General features: G+C 37.9%; 1 long non-coding RNA gene across 2 annotated transcripts; it reads right to left on the bottom strand.

Moving 5' to 3' along the window:
• Nucleotides 1-1062: 1062 nt before the first annotated feature.
• LOC120749085 (uncharacterized) lies at nucleotides 1063-18161 on the bottom strand. 2 transcript variants are annotated; one of them, XR_005699524.2, is made up of 3 exons: nucleotides 18000-18161; nucleotides 5352-5477; nucleotides 1063-1739 (listed from the first exon to the last, which is right to left on the bottom strand). It is a non-coding gene; the product is annotated as an uncharacterized LOC120749085 (long non-coding RNA). The 2 variants fall into 2 exon arrangements; XR_005699523.1 differs by lacking the exon at nucleotides 1063-1739 and adding an exon at nucleotides 2379-2777.
• Nucleotides 18162-21798: the final 3637 nt, after the last annotated feature.

A 21798-nucleotide genomic window follows, 5' to 3' on the forward strand; every position in this document is an offset into this window, starting at 1 on the left:
TCTGGCACCTCCTGCTTGCATCTTGAGCAATAGCAACTCTTTAAATTATTTAAATAGAGGAAATGATCTTCCCATGGAGGAAAATAGTTCAGTTTGGAAAAAATAAGGAATTTAATAGGTGACTCCTCTGTTGAAGGACTTGATAGCCTCAGGACGCTGAGAAGACTGCAAGGGGAAAGCCGCATCCCTACAGAAACTTCACTCTGACCTGATTGTCAGTGCCTCTGAAAGATCATCTTTTCCAAACAGCCTAGGATTCTATGCCTTAATTGTGTGCCTAAGTTGGTTTTGCTGTTCATAAATAATTCAAGCACTGCCCCATCACCAAAAACTGTGGACAGAAGCTGAATTTAGAGTTGACTGCTTGTTCCACATCAGTTAATATGTTTAAGAGCAAAAGCCCATGCAGAAGAAACCCCCAGTAAAGAGATCAAGTTGTTTTCTGGGTGAATCTCTCCCTTGGCTTTTTCTTTTTTTTTCTTTCCAGGAAACTTGAACAACAGTGTCAGCAGTCTGCTAAGAATTTCAAGGTAGTCAGTAGAATGTGCTTTGAACACAATTTTTTAAGGTACATAAATGATCTGAGAAGCTCAGATTCATGGGCTATAGGTACTTATTGCCAATTTTAAGAGTTCATTTCCAGCATTTTATCACAGGACATAAGACACTAAAGTAACTCTAATAACCTCTTGTAAGGAAAAGAAGGGAGAAAGGTTTAAAAAATTTCTGCTGACAGTAATGTCTGTTTCAGATACTTAAATATAATGATGCCAGTAGGTGCTGCTTTAATATTGCCAGCTATAGTCATTTTGGAAGATGTTCTTTTTTTTCAGGAAGATCATAAGTGTGGTGACATGTGATATATTTAGTGCAAATGAGTACTTAAAGAAGCAGCTGTTAAAAGATTAAACAGTCACATAGAAACTTCTTATGGTTTTACAGAAATTAAAGCTGTCTCCAGGTAATCTAATTTTATATACAATTCTTGTTCAATTTTTTTTTTTTTTTTTTTTTTTTTTTTTTTTTTTTTTTTTTTTTTTTTTTTTTTTACCTTGGAAAATCAGCCAGAAATGCTTAAAGGTAAAAAAGAGGTTTCTTGCCAGAATAGTAAGATTTTCTGCTTCAAGTCTTTTCTTGTCACTGACTAGGTGGAAGACAGCCAAAACCCACATTCTGTTTGGTCTTTCTCCTGGGTTTAGGGCAGATTGTGATCTCTTCATCAACTCTTTATATGGATGAAAAGGATGCCTCAGATAAGAGAGAGCCACTGGTGGCACTGTCAGGATTGTTTTTAATGCACGTTTTTGTCTAAATTGTGTTGTAGAAAAATGCCACACGTAATAATCTTCTGCTCCAGCCAACTAAACTTCAGAGAGCCTGTCTGATGAGGATTTAAATAGCCTGAGTTTTTCAAGTCTGAACATCTTAGGGTGAGCTTCCAGTATCAGTTTCCCAGAGAAAAATTCCACGAGCCCTTCTGAATTTCTACCATTTGTCAGAGCCTCCACAGCGTGGAGCTTTCCAGGTGGGCAGGAGGGACGTTTCCATGCTTTCAGGGTTTCCTGCTTATTCATATTCACCATCTTGAGAGTAGATTTCATTTGAAAAATTAAGAATTTTGATTCAGTGTGGAAAGTGGAAAAGATCTATTAATTAGGCATATCATGATGCCCAAATGGCATTTGAAATTCGTTGGATGTGTTTCAATGTTTTGTTCGGAACTGGCAAGCCACATATTTCTAAAACAACAAAATATAAAATAAAATAAATTAAAATAATAAAGGAAGAAAATAAAAGAGAGGATTGCTATTTTTACCTGCTTCCTCAAGGGATAACATCTTTGTAAATCTGCATGGGATAGTTCATTCAAAGTGGGACTATCACCCACATCCCCTCATATGCAGGGTACTTTAGTAGACAGATGACTTTCATGGACTTAATATTTGAATCTAAAAGGTACTTTGTACGTTATATTTTTATGCTTTTCCTTCACGGATGCAGCAAAGGGCTCTAGCTGTTTTTTGATTGTGGGTTTGGGTTTTCCACTCTGGATTATGCATCTGCTTAATTGGATGAGGGTTGTGCATGTTGTTTCAGTGAGTTAATTTCTGGAGCATTAATTATTTGATAAGCTCTAATGAGGATTTAGGCTTGAAGACTCCCATAAATTTGAATATTAAAAGTTTAATAAAATAAATCCAAAAAGTTAGCTTTTCTCTTTTTTTGACAGCTTTGGCAAGAAGGTGGGTAATTAAGAGGAAAGCACTCCACGCCATTTGCATGAGAATAGAGTAGACAGAAAGAAGGATGACATATTTGTCCTCTGCCTTCAGAAATTAAAATCTCACTGAAGGGAGATTGCCCGGCTATTGAAGCCACCTCTTGGATCTGATTTCCCAAATTACCCTGGCGTAAATGAGAGGACAAATCTGTTCTAATTTCCTGGGCCTCTCGGGTGTTGCCTACCCCATCTCTCGAATTGCTCCAGTCCCAGCCATATTCCTGGCAGACTTGTGCTGAGGCTGGCCAGAAACCTGCACAGCGCTAAATAAATAGCCACGTCCCAACTTATTCCAGAGTGTTTCAAGATGAATATCTGCACCTTTGTTTTTTGTGGCCTCAGTCCTGCTGGAATCCTTGTCAGGATTTCCACGAGTGTACTTGAAACTGAGATGACAAAGACTTGGGTAGAAGATTTATTCCCTTTTGGTCTCTTGTAGGCAGAAGTTTGCAGACTGTTTGCCATCATTTCCCTTTGAAGTTCTGGGCTCTTTTTGCTGAAATGGGGAGAAACAACAATTGCAGGACTGCACGTGTCTGCAATGAGCTCTGCCAAATATTCTAGAGAAATTGGGCCAAAACCTGAAAGTTTAAGGAGGGTTCAGTTTTGCAGCAGTGTGAGTTTGTAAATAGTTTTATTTCATGGTGTTTTCCTGTTTAGATAAGCGTTAACAGTTTCAAGGCTCCTTGGAATGAACAGCTGTCTTGGAACCTTTCCAGCAATTAAGCTCTTCAGAGTAGCTCCTACGCCTTGATATTGAAATGGTTTTATTTGGAATATGGCACAAGACTAGTATTATTTAGTGGCACGGAAGTTCCACACTTTACCTTGACGTAAATGCCTGCCATTCAGATGGTACATTCTCAGCTGTGATTTTTAATGAATTTATGTAGTGTTCCAGTTTTCTTCTTATTGCTTTTATGGCGTTGTGTGTTTTCATGTGGGTCATCATCCCAATTAACTGTGGAGTGGCTCAGAAGGAATAGGTGATAACACTGATGAGTTGCCTGATTTATGTCTGTTTCCTGGTAGCTGATGATAACTTTCCAAAACCAGACCACTGAAGCATTAATCACAAAGGTACTGCCATGGGTTTTTTTCCAAAAAGCGGTTTTTAGAACCATAAGTTTCACTGTCCTTGCTAATTCTTCATTTATTTTAGTTGGTCTTATGCATTTAATGCTTCGTGCACAAGATGATTTACAAGGGGTACAGGTATATCCTCAAACATCCAAACTCTCAAAAATGGGTCAAAATGAGAGAAATGAAGGAATTCTTTCCTCTGAGACATAGGTTGTCTTTGCACTGTTTTTATATTTTTATGTGATGGAAAATTGAATCTGGCCTCCATGAAAATGGTTGTCCTGTAAGTATCACTGGGCTAGGATATGACCTTACAGAATAAAATTAGCACCCTCTATGTGAATTATTTTTCAGCTATTCTGTTGGTTTTAATTTTCCTCTCTTCTGAGTTTCTGCTTGATCTAAAGAAGCCCCTAAAGGTAGATTATTAAGTAAGCAGTGTTTACAGACCCCTTACATTATAGAAATGGCTGACACGAAGCTGTCATGACAAGTAGTAATGAGGAAAGAGCTACTCCATGTCTTTTCCAATGCACATTCTGAAACTTTGAGTGTTCTAACCTACCAACTGAACTTTTATGAGGATTTTTCCTAGTACAAGAACAGTGCAAATTTACTTCTGTCTAAAGATGATTATGAAAAGGTTCATTACAGTAAAGCCCAAGACATCCTTTCAGGAGATGTGCACTTGCTGACCTGGTTCTCTTTCTGTTCTGGCTGTAAGGTTTGGAAAAGATGATCAAAGACACATGGAAAATGAACTCGACATGCAAGTGTCTCTAATGTTTATCTGTTTATAATTTTTCACTTTTAAGGTTTATGTTGCTCAGAAAAAAAAAAAAAAAAATCGCAATCACGTCAATAGCGATTGTACATGTGGAGCACTGTACAACTCTGCTTTTAATCACAAAGTAATTGCAAGAAACAAACATTTATAAGTAAGCTTGGAGGGATTTCTCTATCATTGATATGCCTTTTGATGTATCTGACCTCCCTTATGAAGAAAATATATGAGTCTCCCTTGTTATGTTCTATCTATTATGAGTAATTTCTGCCGTTTGAGTTCAGCATCCACACTGCTTATTCAAAAGCTTTGGTGTTTTGGCAGCAAAATCTCTGCAAGTTCAAGTCTTGGCCACCAACCCGCCAGCCTAAACTATATGGGGTTCTGTGCAGCATTAAATTTTCAGCAGGAACAAGACTGCAAAAGGACTAAGTTATCCTTCCCCACACAGCTTTTTGGAGGGTCTGATAACCACTTCTCAAATTTTAGGCTTTAGTTTAAACTTACCTCCAGCTGCTGTTCTTGTGAAACAGTGCAAGTTAGGAGAACACTCTGAAATTTCATTTAGAACATCATCTTTCAATACTCAGGTGCTCATACACACGGTATCAATCTCTGATCATTCAGGTTTTTACAAATACTAATCTTTCTAATCAGTTTATGGTTCCAGCTCATTGACACCTCCTCTTCTTCCTTTATTTAAACATCATCTACTGATGTGACCACATATTTGCCCATTTTTTCAGACTATGATGTATGGAAGACAAAAATCTCTTTTCAGTGTAGAAAATACAAGGCAATCAAGAATCGAAACCCCTCCTTACGTGCAGTGATTCTGAAGGTAGGAAATTCTTGTTTTGAGGGAACAACGTACTCAGTGGTCAAGATTTGTCGCTATCTGTTTGGGAAGCTTCATTACAAAATCAAGCAAGTTCTATGCTTACCCTTTTAAACATTAATTTAAAAGGGCAATAAGGGTCTTTCATGAATGTCACTTTCATCCCCTTGAAGCTCACCATCAAATATAAATACTTTTGGAAAAAATTTTTTGTGGAAAAAAAAGTTTCTATCACAGAAACCTTTTTTTAAATTATAAATTTCAATTTCCTCCAATCAGATTTAACTTTAATGCTTATATTTGGATTGAGTACATGGTGCTAGGATTCTGCAGAAACAGCTACTGGTTCTTTAATCACTACTTACTCTGATTTTCAGCAGGAATTTGATCCAAGTCGTTCAGGGGTGTGTTGCTTTCTCTGCTGTGCTCAGTTCTGAAAGTACAGTTTCCCTCACTCCATTGATAACAATGAAGCATGTGAAAGGAAAGGCCTGTGGAGTAGAAAAGATTTCATTAATCATGAATCATTACATTTGTCAGTTGGCAAAGGGAGACTTCCTCATTTATCCCTTGAATGAAATTAGGTCTGGCCTAGCTGCAGTTAGAAATTCTAAATTACCTTGGCATCTCTCTGTTGCTGTTTATATGTGCACCATAAAATGGCAGATGGCATTTTATTAATAGCAGATGAGCTGAGCCTTTCAAGCTACCTTTTTTTTTTTTTTTTTCTGAGATTTGGTTTCTTTGAATTTGAATTGACACCTACCTACATAATTTTGTGGTCCTCCTGTACAATTTCCTTATTTAAAAAAATAAATTAAAAAATGCCTAATGTGGTTTTAAGTGTACCTGCCACTCTCCTCCCACATCTGAGATGGCTAATAAAATACATCATAAAGATGAAGCTAGAAGAATTCATAGTTTTTACATCCTGCATGTTTTCTTTTATTTCTGGAGATAGCTGAACACAGGAAGAAACCGACTAGATACACAAATTCTGACTTTTATTGAAGATCTAAATTTAAACACTACTTTGGTTAAAGCACTGCAAAATATGACTGATGTCTCCAGGTTGTCCTCTTTGGAGAACCTGAATGTCAACCAAAATAAACACATGGAGGGAATCTTATATCCATATTATTTGTTTCCTTCCTTTATTTCTTGGGGTTTTTTTTCCCATCTGTCTTGCTTAATATGCAGACAGCAGACACTTCTAAAGGAACAGGCCATGCATACAAAAAATATACATTAGTTTTGAGTGACAACCACTTAGGATTTACTCACTGGAGAGACTACCACTAGTCATAAATAGTTACACCCATTAGATGAAGTCAAATCTGTCCCCGTGATAGCCACATCAAATACTGGAGAAGACAAATTCCCCCTCCCACAGACAGGTTATTGACACTAGAAGGTGTACTGTCCTTTTTTTTCACAGCATACATTTGGAATGATTGAAAATCATTGATGACTGAAAATCTTATTGTTCCCTAGTCCCACTATAGATGTTCTCAATTCTACCCATATCTGGGAGGTCTCTATGTTGCATGAGTGAGAAAATGAGTTTGAGTTGATTTTTTCAAATTTCCAGTTTCATACTGCTTTGAAAAGTGAAGAGGAAGTTCTGCAAATATATATATATATTATACATATATATATCATTTATTTATTTATTTTATATTCCCCCTGCTACTCCTGTAGTAGCTCAGATAGAACTTGTCTGTTCTCAGACTCAAAAATCAGTTATTATCTCTCTTTGAGCTGAAGTCCTCTGTTCTATCCAAAGTCCTATAAGGAAAAAAACCCCTCAATACTTAGGAGAAATTTATGAAGAAATTCTTATTGCACTGGACAAGAGCAAACTAATTTTATTTATCATTAAATGGAAGAAAGACCCAAAACAGCCATCGCCTTTCAGAATGTAGTCATGAAATTTGCTTATTAAAACTCTTTTCTTCATTATCAATACTTTTTTTCCCAGCTTTTTATACCACAGAAAGAGGAGGGCCAGCCACCTCTGACAAGTTTTGGATAATAAAATAATGAAGTAGCTGTTTGGGATTCTGTAAGATATTTTCCTGTCTAATGGAAACCTTACATTAGTAAAGGAAAACCCTTGACATTGCTGGTCTTCCCTTCTAATATTGTTGGATCAATTAGTGTTATATCGTTGTTTTTCTGTGTTTATCATCATCATCTCATTTTCCTCTTGTGGGTGCAATCTATTCCTATTAAGTGACCCATTATTTTGAATTGATATTTTATTGTATACACACTGCTTTCATGACTATCCACCAAACCTATAAGGCACCATTCTATATCCTAAAGTGCTTTAAATCATTGATTTTTTCGGGTCATTAACAAACTAATAAGCAGACTATTTAACATTGATGCTAAATGTGAATTGTCAATGACAGCAGCCAGTGGCATCCTGCTGACAAGTGATAATGTCATTTCAACGTGTCCTCAGAGCATGGTAATTACTGCTGTATTCACCAATGTATATGGCTTGATGTTTACCTGATTTGAATATGAAAGGCTTCCTGAAAACTTCATACGTGCTCTCTGCATGCTGAATGCACTGGATGAAACAGATTAGGTCTAACAATCTGCAGAGAACAATTAATTCAGATCCCCCTGACCTGAGGCTTTCTATTGTGGTCTCCAGACAGCATCAGCAAATCACTCAAGGCAGAGCTGGGCTGCATTGTTAACATGTTGCTCTGCATCCTCTGTCTCAAAGATTAAATTGATATTGAGCAGGAATGGCAAAAGAAATTAGGCAGTGCATAGATTGCAAGGTGTCCAGTAACCCTTAAGTTATTTCCTTCGTACTCTGTAGAAACACGGCCAACATGACTGATGGTCAAAAATCTGTTGTTTTGAAAAACAATTTCAAAATATGCACATGAAAGTCAGCACTTCTCATTTTGGTGCTAGATAATTACTAGCTCTGTACCACTGTTGGTTCTATTGAAACTGAAGAAAATATTTCAAATAGTTTATAAACAAGTACAGAAAAAAAAACCAGAGAGCTGGAAAACCTGTCATTCAGATTTTAGCAGACAGGGGTTGGGAGGACTCAGGCCTTGGGATCTGAAGGAATCAAACATGGATGCAGTAGGACTGCAAGATACTGCTTTTTTTTATCATTCTGGATTTATTTTTGCATCATTCTGGAGTGCCAGAATTTCTTGTAGCCTCTCCATGGCAGCTATTACAAATACTTCAAGCTGTACAAATGGAATTTTACTACCTATGCTCGATTTCTGATGAAGACCTGATGGAGAGACAATAAAAACGTTTCATCTGAAATATATGTGACTCACATTAAGATAAACTCCCAAAACACTCAAAGCTTTTCCAATGTTGAAATAATCAGAACTTTCCTAAGCAAACAAAGAAACAGCAGAAATTAAATCAATTATTGTCTGTATCCTATTTTTGCCTCACCAGGAGAAAAAAAAAAAAAAAAAAAAAGGCCTGAGGAAGCAGATTAGAATCTAGTAAACATCAATTTATTTTTTAATTGCATTCAGAAAGGATGCCTTAGAAACAGATCTAATTTGCTTCCTTGGAAAGCTGTTCAAACCTCATTACCTAGTGGTTATATACCTTCTTTTTAATTTCTGTTTTGAATATGCTCGTGACATCCTTTTTCCCTGTGTTGGCTTTGTCCTTTTACACCCTGGTTTCATGCCCCTTACTTTGCTCTTATTACGTGTAGAGAAAGAAGCCCCATTCCCTGTCAGCCTTTCACAAAGCCGAACAAACCAGCTCGTTTCACCTCTTCACATAAAAATCACCGTAGCCTTTCCCTTCAGCTTTTGCCCTCCCCGTGCATGGCTGGCTGTGATTTATCTCTCACTGGGCCCCAGGATTGCTTTCAATTCCTCCTCAGACACGTCACGCTCGTGGTTCATAATGTTATGTGATTGAGGAGCATGCACAGGCTTGTCTTCATTGTTTTGTGCTGATGGCCAAATTTGTTGGTCCCCAAAGGCATGGCCCTTCACTTTGTTTTATGCAGTTTCTTTTATTCTCTTCCTTAAGACCACGCAGTGCTTCCTGCAGGCCCCTGGTAGATGGCATTTCCAAATGTGGAGACGCTGCCGCGCCCTCGGTTAACGTGTAATTAATGATCCCAGCAAAATTTGTCCCCGGATTGCTCCGTGAGGAGCTGCAGCACTCAGCTCCCTCCAGCCAGTAGCTCTTCCCTCTAACGTCATGGGGGGCACAATCCCCCTCTTGTTCCCTTAAATTTCAGCCTAGCCAGTAACTTTGATGTGCCAAGAAGTCAAGATGCTTTGCTAAATCCCAATAGAGGATCCCTTTGTACTCTGTTCCTTCTAGGGAGCCAGGTATGCTATGAAAGAAAACATACAAGGTCAGTGAGGATCAAACTCTTTCTTTTAAATTTGGCTGTACTCTACCCTTTCTCCTTTAGGCCCTGAGCCAGAGTTTTATGTGTTATTAAAACTTGAGTCATCAAAGCATTTCCTTTCCAAAGTTACTGCATTTGCAGATTTCTAATTACAGGCAACTCCACGCATTGTAAAAGATGACTTAAACATCCTTGCTACTGTACAACTTCACATGCAGCTTGTTCCAATCTTCTAGACTGGATATTTTCCAGTCCCTCTGGCTCCCATCAAGCAATACTGTTACCAGTTTGTATCTCTGTAGCTCTGCTTCCTCTTGATATTCCACTTTACGCTGTCTGGCACTGATGCTGGCTCTTCTTGCTTTATTGCTACGTGTCTTGACGTCCAAGGCAGCTTTCTCTGTCTGTGGAATTATTTTCTTCCATTCTGTGTAGAGTCTCAGTTGGTTCCCAGCTTTCTTCTTGAGGTTTGCGATCTTTCCCCAGTCTTTGCTCACCTTACTAACTCATCATAACTGTAGGAATCTTTCCCCATCTTTCCCTAAAGAGAACCAAATCCTCCTGGAGATCCATGTACCTCAACTACTCCAGCCTGGATTCAGCTGGATTCAGAGCCTGGTTAATTTTCAGTCTTTTCTTTTCAGGACCAGACCAACAAAGCCTAATTCTGATCCCTTTTCTATTTAGGATGAGCTAATTTGCAAGAGCTTCATTCAGGGTTATTCCATAAACCCTTAGAGGAAGTGCTCAGCTACTTATCAAGACAAGATGTCATCTCTTCACACTTCTTTTTGGCAGAATATTTCCCAGCTGAGCTCTGCTTTTGTGGGCATGCATCTGGGGGAGCTGAAAATTTCCTTTTGTGAGGCAGAACTTGGTGCTATTCTTCCCTGCCACAGCCTGTCCATATCCAAACCTGGCTCTGACACAATTTGGTCCAGGTCTACCACAATGACACCACCATTATCAAAGTGTTCCCAGTCTAAATGGATCATTTCATTAATTTTGTTACAAATGAATAAACTTGTAGGAAACTCAGGCTTAAAGAAGAACCAGCATTAAAAAAAAGAAAAAAAAAGTTTTTTTCAGAACTCATTTTAATTTTTCGTAATTCTATTTGGCATAACTGTGTGTGTTTACCAGCAGTGTTCTGAATTGCATGTGACATTTGTATCTTCTAGATCTCTGCATCATTCTAAGAAAAACTTTTTGTTTTTCCTGTTTTTTTTTTTTTTTTTTCTGTTTTGATTCCATACAATATTTGTTGCTGCCAAAATGAGACACTGTGAAAATGGGAGTTACAATTTCTTTCTCTACCCCTCTCTTCCTTTCCTTCCTCAGCCCTCAAGTCTGGACTCTAAGGACAGAAAATGCTTCTTTGTACTCTGTTTTTAGGTGGATGTGTAGCCCATTATCATCTGATCCTGTATGATCAGTCCATCTTCTGAGATACTCTCTTTATTCCAGATGTCAGCTAATATTTTGTCCTGGCTATTACATTCTTCCCATTATAACGAGCTCAATCACATATTTAAATACCAAATCTGCTGAGAGGAACATCTCCTGAAGTGGGATGTGCTGGCAAACTCCAATTGTTTAAAGAAAACTGTAAAGACACCTTTCCTCTCAAAAACTGTTTAGTGAATCCAAATAATTAGGGACTGACCTATTTATTATTATTAAATAATGGAGAAAGGGGCACTGAAAAAGCCTGCAAGTTAAGATGTGATTTTCTCAGGCAAGAAAGGGGAAAAAAAGAAGGCATAGGAAAAAAAAAAACAAAAAACCCACAAACCCCCAAAAAACCCAAAAAAACCAACACCAAACCAAAAAACAAAACAAAAAAAAAAAAAACCAAAACAAAACAAAAAAAAACCAAAACAAAAAAAACCCCAAAAAACAAAAAACCAACCAACCCCCAAACATTTGTTTAAGCATTGAGAAATACCTGAATTCCAGGTGTCATTATTACAGGCCCATTTTCCAGATACTACTCTTAAGAGTTAGAGCTTACTTTTAGGGGCAGGAGGGGAGGGGGGGAAAAATCTCCTAAAGTTCTATCTGGCAGATAGTTTTATAATCCTGTTCCCGGTGAAACACAGATGGCCTTTCAGCAGCAATCCAGATGCTCCTGCAGGAAGCTGGGGCTCTCTGTGGAGCCATTTGGAGGGTATCCGTGGGTGCTGCTGGCTTGTAACAATGAAGCATTTCTTCTTGGAGAGATGAACTGAAAAAAGCAGGAATACATTCCTGTATCGGCAGGGAATTAACTTCTGACATGGGAAATAAATTCTGTTTACACCTGGAGCAGTGGTCGGGTCCACCTATGCAAGAGCAGGATGATACACGTGGATTTTGGGACACAACCTTTGGTGTTGCAGGCACTCAGCAGCCAAAATAATGCATTAAAAAGTGGATTTTAGCCTGACATTGTATCAATTTGCACAGAATATGGAGCAGAATGCTGCACAACAGGCATCAGTCCATACTAAACATAATAAGTTACAGCCTGTTGAAGAAAGCAGTGCTTAAATTTACAACATGGATGGCTAAAGGCATCTCTTGGAAAACACATGTAGGAAATACGCTTATTTTGCCCTGGATGCTAAAATACAGCTGGAAGTAAAAAGAGTAAAAGAGCAAAGTAGACAGATAATAGAATTCAGTATCATTGCTTCAATGAGACTACTAATAAGCATGAAATTGAACATCTGCTTAAGTGCATGTCTGGGTTATAGCATAAAGATAACTCTCATAATTGTACCCTGATATTTCCATAGCAGAGATTGGAGTGGATGATAACCAGCATAGTGCAAATATAAATGTTACACCCTGGAAGAAGCTCTACAGTTTTTTTACCTGTGATCGGTAGGAATGGAGAAAAAAAAAAAAAAAAAAAAAAAAAATCACGAGTCCTGTAGTTTAGGTTTTTTTTGAAGAAAATTCTTTAAAGATATTAAATATTTGGAGGAAATGCTATCATGAGCCAAACACTAAAAATTGTCTCTCAAAAATTTTTTTACTCGTCCCATAGAGACTTTTGGTGATGGTTGGTCTCTGAGTATTTTTTTTTCCCCCCATGAAAGAAATCTTATGCTGCCAGTTTAGTGTCCATGCTGTAGAAAATGTCTTCTACAACAAAAGAGAGAAATAATAGTGATAACAGAACCAAATATTGTACTGGGTGACTATTCTTGTGATCATAAATTAAATAAACTTCCCTAACAAATCTTCCAGATGAGACAAAATGTCAGGAAAGACCTGAACTGAAAATCAAAATGTTCTGGCAGAAAGAGACTTTGCATATGGCAAAATGAAATGTCAGTGTCATAAAGAAGCTCTGTAGGTAGATTTAAATAATTTTCTTCGCCTCAATATGCTGGTGTTGTATTAATTTATAGAGATTAGGATGCTTTATAACTTGAATTTCAGGTCCTGAGATTCATATAAGTGAAGTGTTCCTTACCTTTTTGGAACAACTTTGCCTGAAATTCTTTAGACTTGTGACTACACTGAGTAGATAATGCAAGATTGGGTCTTTTATTGTTTTTTTCCCAGTAGAATGCTGTTAAAAAGGGCTGTGTCTGTATGAGAACTCATTGTCATTCTGCCATGTACTGCTTTGGGGCAGCTGCTCTTTTATAAACCCACATAGTTATGAGTGAGAGACTGCAAATGTATTCTTCTAAGGAAGATGCATTGTTTTCTGACAGATAAAATTAATAATTCTGGCTTTTGAGATGGGGCTTTTTGTCTGGTATGGGGGTTGTTTTTTGAGGGGAGTTGTTTGTTTGTGGGTTTTTTTGTTTTGTTTTAATTGAAAAGTTGCTTAAGGTCGATGAAAATATTGTACATTTTTTTATATGGAGGATATGTGAGTTTTATCATGCAGTAGCCCTCAGACTTCTCAGAATTTGTGCAATGGATAAGTGTACATGGATAAGTGTAGGAATGACACTTCAGTAATAGTTAAAATAATCCAAATTAATTAAAATTAGTGGTCTGACTTGGTTCTTAACAATAGACCATCTCTAATATACTTTTCTCCTCTAATTTTTATTTTTTAATAAAATTATTCTAACAGGGTATTCGATGGCAAGACAAATACCAGACTCCATCAAAAGTAAAAGCTATACTGTACAAATTAACATGCTCTGCTTGGAGAAGCAATGTCTGCTAAACAGCTACCCACAGGACACTAGAGAAGTGAATACTCCATTCTCTAAATGCAGATAAAATCTTGGTTTGCACAGAAAAGCAACTTAAAGCTCTATTTACCACACATCTTGGTTATTAATACATTTAACTAAATATTCAACGTGCTTCTAGGTAAAAACTTTTGTAAAAATCACACGCTTGTATCTTACGCAAAAATTGCTTTGAAGACTGAGTTGTCTTGTTTTTTGAGAGAAATAAACTCAAGAAATACAGGGTTAGGATCACCTGAGCTGAGTTTGTTGTAGTGTGGAAACAAGCTCTCATATATTTTAATGCTGCTGTCATCAGATTAATTTCTTTGGCTCTTCTCTAGATATGCCTGACCTTCATCCAAAACCCAATTTCTTCTTTATCTCCTGGTGGTGGGACTACCCTCCGGGCACGGAACAAAATGTGTTAAATTGCATCCAGAGAGACTCTTTTCATGGTGACCGTCCTTTGTAAACTCAGCTTCTGATTTTATGATAGCAGTTAAAGGAGAACCCCAGATGCTCTCTGACCCTCTTAGGTGGCTTATGGGGTTTTAATAGGACAGCTGAGAATTAACTCCTCAGTAATCATCACAGGGACATCATGGAGTCAGAATCATGCAGGATTAGACCTTAGGTCACCTCACTATTGGCAATATTTTCCCTTAAGTGTCAGAGGAGCGACAGGAGTAACACTTGGTCACACTTCAGAGAGAGGGCTGCAGAAAGCTCTTCATCATCACTGTAATTAGCTCCAATGGCTGAGTGCTCCCACAAGCTGAACCCAGTTCTTCCCAGCACTGTGATTTATTTGAGTTTTATCCAGGTTCAACCTAATAATTAGCTAGTTGTGGTGTGTTGGCCCCATCTGGGCACCAAGTGCCCACCAAAGCCACGCTATCACTTCCCTCCTCAGATGGACAGTGGGAGAAAACATCACAAAGTTCTTGTAGACCATGGTATAACGACCATGAAAGATCACTCACCAGCTGCCAGCATGGACAAAACAGGCTTGATTTGGGAAAATTAGTTATTTCTTCTACCAATCAAAGCAAGGCAAGGTAATGAGGAACAAAATCTTATAGTCTTCACCCCTCCCTCCTTCACTGGCCAAGGAGTGAGAAATTTCACAATGAAAACTTGATCTTCGCTTCACTGTGTTTACCAAATTTGCCTTTGTAGCTTTATAAGTGGAAGAAAATTCAAGTTTTCTCACAGCTGACTGAAATTCATGCTGCTCTCTGATGCAGATGACCTGGTTTGCTTGATCTCTGCCTCTGTCCTGAAGTCATTGAGATCAGAAGTGTTTAGAAGAGATGTATGTTACAAATTTATCTCACTACTACGACAACAGACTTTGGTGCAGCTTTACAAAGCCAATTAAAGGATTTACAAGTCCTTTTTGCAGTAAAAATTTTCTTTGCCTTGGCTTTCAAGCTAGAAAAGCAGAAGCAAACCATGGGTTTTCCCCCATAGTTACTTCTAGACTAGACAGCCATGAAATTCAGTCAGTTTACCTTGGAGAGCTCAAATGTCAGAAAAGTTCCTAGAAACAGCGGTTTTTCAAGGGCAATGTCTCAAATCCATGAGACTTCCTCGCATTGCTGGAGAGGGAAAGGGAATGAAGAAACAACTTCAGGGCCATTCTGAGCCTTCCTTAAGTAAAGCTCCGCCTCTGCCTTTCCACCTCTAGGGATTTGTACTGTGTGGAAAAAACAAAATCTCCAAATCCTCAATATTTACAGAGATCTCACGATCTTGTTTGCAATAAATTGCATTCCTCCTTCTTATTCCTTCCCTCCCCATTCAGAGTAAGGTTCAGTAATTTAGGTTCAAAATAAATAATATGATTGGGACTGCAGACACTGCTCAGGTAAATCTGGGTGGTCTGGAGGCAGACTGAGGACTATGCAATACAATTTGAAATACACAAAAAGTAGAATTCACAGTCAAAGTCCCTGCTTCCATTTTTGCCCTTTGGAAAAGGTCATCTATCTCACGATGGCCTAAAAGGCACTAAAAATCATTCTATTGAGCAAAAATCCTCTTAAAAGCCACCCTAACTCACATTTTCTCCAGTGTATGGAATAGGGAATAACATAGACAAAGCATGGCTAACCTTGCCCACATTTGGGAAAAGTGAATTTTTTATCTCTCAGTTTTAGTTTGCCAGCCTTCAACAACATCACAAATGTGTAGAGATTATTAATTTACTTTTAAAAAATGTTTTGGGTTTCACAAAACCTTAAAAATCTCCTTTAACCCCTGCATTACACCACTATCATCCCCACCTTATTTTTTTTTTTTCCCCAGCTAGATTTCTGCATCTCTTCTCAGGTAGTGTGCTTATCTAAATTCCCAGAGAAAATCTGCAATCTTGCGTTTGTGGATGTGTGGAAAGCATACATTTATCACAATCGAAGCAGAGAGGGGAGGAAGGGAGGATATTGTCACTTTATTTTTTCTTCACCATTAACCTCTTAAGTCTTTAGTAAATTGGCTGCTCTTTAATCATATCCTTAACAACCCCTGATGAGCTATTAATTGTACATGCACTTGATCACTTGCAGAATCCCCCTGTACTCTTATAGCTTCCCTTCATCAGATTATAGCAGCAAGAATTTGTCTGGAAATACTTCATTATTTCACTAGCTCTCATTAGGAGTCCAAAGGTCATACCCCCTAGACCAACACGAAGTTGATTTTTCCATTTAACCAAGGTAACTTCACTTAATTTAGCAAGTGGGCTCCAAAGATGACAATTCGTTCCATTTCCTATATACTCTTTTTATTGCCCAGAAATTTTTCTTCTAAAAACAGAAATAAATTACAATAATAGCTGGCAAAGATTTATGGTTTTGCTCTTCTTCTTTGGATTTCATATTCTATTTAAGGAAATTTTATTTTATTTAAAATATATATTTTTTTTTTTACTAACGAAGGCCAACACCTTATTACTTGTATCTGGTTTGCCTAACCTTATGGAGGTGATGGCAATTCCTCAAAGATCATGTCAGTCAAAACCACTGTTTAAAACAGCAGCTTTCTGCCTGCTCAGGTTTGTTCCAAAGGCTCCATATTTTTTTCTTTCTTTATTGCCAATTTAATAATGCCCAGAGAAAATTCTATCAATTTGCATGGCCAACTGCTACCTCCATTAATTGCTATCTAAAATTTATTCAGTTTCTGGTTTTCCCCTTTTACTTCCTCAGGTATAAAGTAGAATAAATCCAGTTTATTCCCTCTTTGAGGGGCTCCTGTACTGCATTTTCAGCGCTGTAGAAAAAAATGCACTTTTAAAGTCATATTTATTTTTTTTAATCTTCTGCTTTGCTAAATATATTATTTGACTTTTATCTAAAATTAATTTATCCAGAGCTTTTTCAGCACAGAAATTGGTAGTATGTGTAAAAAGAGGCCTGCCTGCTGGTAGTTTGTGTTGCTCTATTTTCTAGATTCTCATGGAAAAAACTACAAAAGGAGCTGAAGGAAAACCATGCTGATTTACTGAGAGACAGCCAGAAATGGTTTGATAAGAGAATTCATTTGATCTGCATCAAAACCCTGTCTGGATGAAAAGGATGTACTTTGTACGCCACCGAAAGTAAGCTCCTTGTAGGATGCATTATTGCCTGCTGTGCCCATCAAACTGAATTAACACTCAGTGATCTGGTGAAAAATGGGGCCTGGATCAATTGTTTTGGGGATGGCTGAAGGAAAACTGATGTGCATTCCACCCGCCTCCCAAAAAATCAATGAGACGTAGCTGACTGTGCATGTGTGTTGTCATCAAAGCAGCTCAAATTCAGATTCATGTTCAGTGTGCGCGCAGGAATCTGCGCCTACAGGACAATAACAGCAATTTTTGCCAAGATTAGCTGTTTCCATACCTGCTTCAGCCATGCAAACAGATCACCTGCCGCACAGTGTCCTCTCAAGAATAAACTGATAAATAACTTAAAAGATTTTAGTAATTAGGAGTTTGTGTGAGTGATAGTCCATGAGTTGTGGCAGGAAGTTCATTCTCATAAGTACCATTTGTCATACCCCAAGCTCTAAAATAGTCTTGAAACCTCTCAAGAAATGAGAAAGGGGGAAATGAAGCAGCAACAAGAGACACAACTTGCAAAGAAGCAACAAATGATTAAAAACTGAAAGTCAGATACACCCAAAACTTCAATGAAACTCACTACGACACCATTATTTAACATTTCAGCCTCAAATAAAAACCACTTACAAAACCTGGTGAAAAAACTCCAAACCAAACTATCCTATATATGAGAAATACTTTCTACAAAATCTCAGCACAAACAGAATATTTGACATCATTTACAGGGACAGAAAAAAAATGCATTCCAGAAAAATTGATTCCGCTTAAATTAGGCTGGGAATTTCCTAATTTTTAAATCTTCCTTTAAGCTACAGAAATGAACATTCCCTACCTGCATCAGGAAAGTTTTTCTTGTGTGTTCTTTCTTCAGTTTTCTCAGCAAGGTCTTGTACAAAGACATCACTTTGATGTAGAGTTGTACAATTAAACTTAAGGGATAAGCATTAAAAATTTTTTTACCATAAAAATCTGGGAATTGAAATCCCTGAAGAAGACCTGCCATCTTTTGTAAAGGTAAAGGAGCTACTGCAGATTGCTTTTGTAGGAGGAGTAATCTCTTATTAGCCAATTAAACAAACGACTGATACTCAGTACACATGGTACAAGCTCTCCTTTTTCACTGATGAGGGAAATACTTTATCACCCAATTGATTGGGACTGAATGGATGAGGCTGTGCATTGAGCAACTGCAAAAAGGAGGAAAGATGATTACACCACTTGAACCAGGCTCCATTTGCAAAAATCAATTCTACCACGAGAGGAAAAAAAAAATATATATATATTGCTTGCTTTTTTTATCCTAGTGAAGGATTGATACTTAATATTGCAGAAAGCACCCAGCCCCTGGCTGGCACTCAGAAAATATGCTACATTTGCTTCAGCTGTTGTGCCATTCCAATATTGCATGTAAACAGAAACAAATTATGCACATTAATTTCTTAGAGGTGAGAAATTATAACACGGGGCGATGATTACTCTGCTAATGTGTATTTATTTATTTGACATGTCAGAGCGTACTTACAAGTGATGTCAGCAGGTAAAAATATTTTGTGTACCTCAAATCCAAGGCTGCTAAACCAGGCAGTACATCTCCCTGTTTAAGCTGGTTTTGGAGGCTACTTTAAAGAAATTTTCCCCAGTTATACAGTGTGTGGACACAAATTGTGGCCTTGCTTGGTAAGATTTCAGTGATTTCTACAGTCTAGTGTTAAACTGACTATTCAGTATTTTATCCCACAGTAAATGCAAGGTAACTTAAACATATTTTTGTTACAGTTAAGGGGTAGGGTGTTAAAATATACTTCTAGCATGATGACTGAAAAATCAGTTATTAGGGGAGTCTGAACTCCTGAGTGCTTTGAAACCACTCGTTACCGACTTCGGTGTAACCAAATCAAAATTTTCAAGCCACTCCCTGCTATTAAGTGACCAAACATGGCAGATAATGCAGGGCCCTTCCCTGTGCTTTTGCTCATTCACCTGCCAGACAACCAGAAGAGTAACCCCACCTTTTCAGTCTCTTCAAAACAAGCAAACAAAACCATCTCAGACAGCAAACACACAGAGCATTTCCCCTTTCTGGCTAAGCACTAAAGCAGTGTCTTCTTCACTGACACCTTGAAACAGTAGGGGAGTTTCTGGTGCATCAAAAGGCAGTAGAAGAGGCAGACCCAGTTTAGGAGCGCCTCACCTTTTTCCTTTCCAAACAGTTTTGATCCACCTCTAACCTCACCCCTGAGCACAGGAGTGTGGATATCTCAAATCTTCTCCTCCAGTTATAACAGCCAGCCTGGGTTTTCCTTCCCTGCTTCTCCAAAAATAAAACCCATGCTGCTTTCTTAAGTACCAGCAGGAATAACTCTCCCTTATTCCACCTCTGGAGCTTAGAGCAACAAATAGAAGAGATAGAAAACCAAGTGGGACAAAAAGAAAGGCCAGGAATACCTGGAGTGAGAAGATGTTTTATTTCTTGTGGGGATATACTGCTAAAACAGGCACCAAATATAAGAGTAGTTTTCTACTGTGGGCAAGTTAAATGTATTTAATTGTGAAGCACTTTAATAGTTACATGCGTTTAGTGTATTTGAACTGGAAAGTGCTATTATGCTTGGCCATAATATAAAAGTAAATTCTAACTTTTTTAATCCAGTAAAACAGCTTGAGCTATTAATATTGGTCTTTATGGACCCCAGCAGAGGCGTGGAAATCTCATTAGGAATGTAAATGTCAGGTAGGACACTTAAAAACCTCATTATGGAGAAGAACCCAAGTACCGAAAGTGACATAAATTACTGCCCAACCTGAATATTGCAGAGGAGAAATCCAGCAGAGCTCTGTTATGTGGTTTGATTGGAAGGACAATTACTACCAGCTTTATCTTGATATAATGAAGATGAAATGTACATTTAACTCGATTTGTGCTTAGACTGACTGACTAAAAAGAAAGGTAAGGTAGAGAAAGATAATAAGTCTCTTTAAATATTGAATACATCTCTTAGGGTAATAAAATGCTTTTGTAGGAGCTTTGTGTACTTTAATGGTTTATCTGTTCACAGTAATGCTTCAGACTGACATGTGGTAGGAAATTACATAGATATGTCCATTTCACATCTGAAATTTGGCATTACTCACCAATAGCTCCTTTACTGATATAAATTAGCTCTTAATTTCGTTGGTCTCCATATTTTTGGCTGTCCAACACTGCCCTTGACTTTGTGATGGAGAAGATGGGCTATGCCTGGCAAGATCATGAACCAATGTCAGGTGAGAGTCACGATGTCTTGTCACGGTGCAGAGAGTTGGGCTGGGACCATCGCACATCTTTAAGTGATAGCAAAGCCAAATTGGAAGAAATTAAATGTTGGTGTTGGAAGATGAACACTCCAGACCTGCTGCTGTAGTGATGAGGCTCGGACGGTTCGGCAGGAGGAAAGATAAAATTAGGAATTCACAGAGGGTATGAGTTCAACAAAACCACTTTGGCTGCTCTGTACCTTTCAGCCATGTCCTTGCTCTGTCTTTCTCTCTTCACACCTCTCCCCATTACCAAGGAATCTCTGGAGTACAGAAGGATTGGCTCCTTGCTTTGATGTAAGCTCCTTGCTTTGAGATTAGCCACAAAGTGACAAGGAAGAACCTACCCAGGTTCAAGATTTCTGCCTGACAGAAGCATAAATATCCAGGACGCATCCTTGCACCTTCAGCAGCTGAGGTGTTCTATACAATCAGTGGAATGCATTTAATTTTTTTTGTTTTGTTTTTATCTCAGTGACAGAGAATCTGTCTGAACAAGGCATAGTAAGTAGGTTTGGTGGGGGAGTTTGTGGGGTTTTTTTGAGTTTGCTTCTTTCAGTGTGTATGTGTCGTTGGTTTTATGGGGAATTTTAAATAAAGCAGCACCAACAGGAGATGTAAATAATGAAGATACTGGATTGAGTTTGTTATACCCATAAAGTATAAATTAGTCTGGATTTAGCTTTAAATCTCCATTGGATTTGCTCACTCACTGCTGTCCATAAAAACCCATCACATTGTTTAGCACAATTAGGCTTGATTGTTTAAACAGTCTGGACTGAAATAGCATTAATTAGCTATGTCATACTATTATTCATTGTCCAGAAACTCGCTGTTATCATTCAGATCATGCTTGGATTTACTGGCAGAGCAGAACCTGGAAAAACATAGCAGACAGTAGACTTTATAAAGCTGTTTTATTTTTTGCTTATTCAGTTTTCTGAGGAAGGACACATTGCAATGTTAGGAAAAGATCTTTAAACCTAAAATGGAGAGAGAGAGATGGAGATGACATCTAGTTTTATCTCTTTTTGTTAACATGTAGCTTCAAAATCAGGAAGCATTTCTATTTTTCCTTTTTTAATAGTCCAAATGAAAATTTCAAAATTAATTTCCGGGGTGCACAGAGTTGGTCTTTTCCTTTTCCAAAGATCCCATTACAGCAGTTTACAGGCACATGATTTACCTTCCTTCTCACAGATGTTTTACTTCACCTCACTTTTGTATTCACTTTTTCCTTTTTAACACTTATATTGAGCACATATACTCAGGCAACACAAAATATCTTAAATTAAGATTTAACCAGTTCATTTAAAGCAACACAAAGTCAAACACAG

This window comes from Hirundo rustica, chromosome 2 (genome assembly GCF_015227805.2).
Source record: "Hirundo rustica isolate bHirRus1 chromosome 2, bHirRus1.pri.v3, whole genome shotgun sequence".
NCBI lineage: Eukaryota > Metazoa > Chordata > Aves > Passeriformes > Hirundinidae > Hirundo > Hirundo rustica.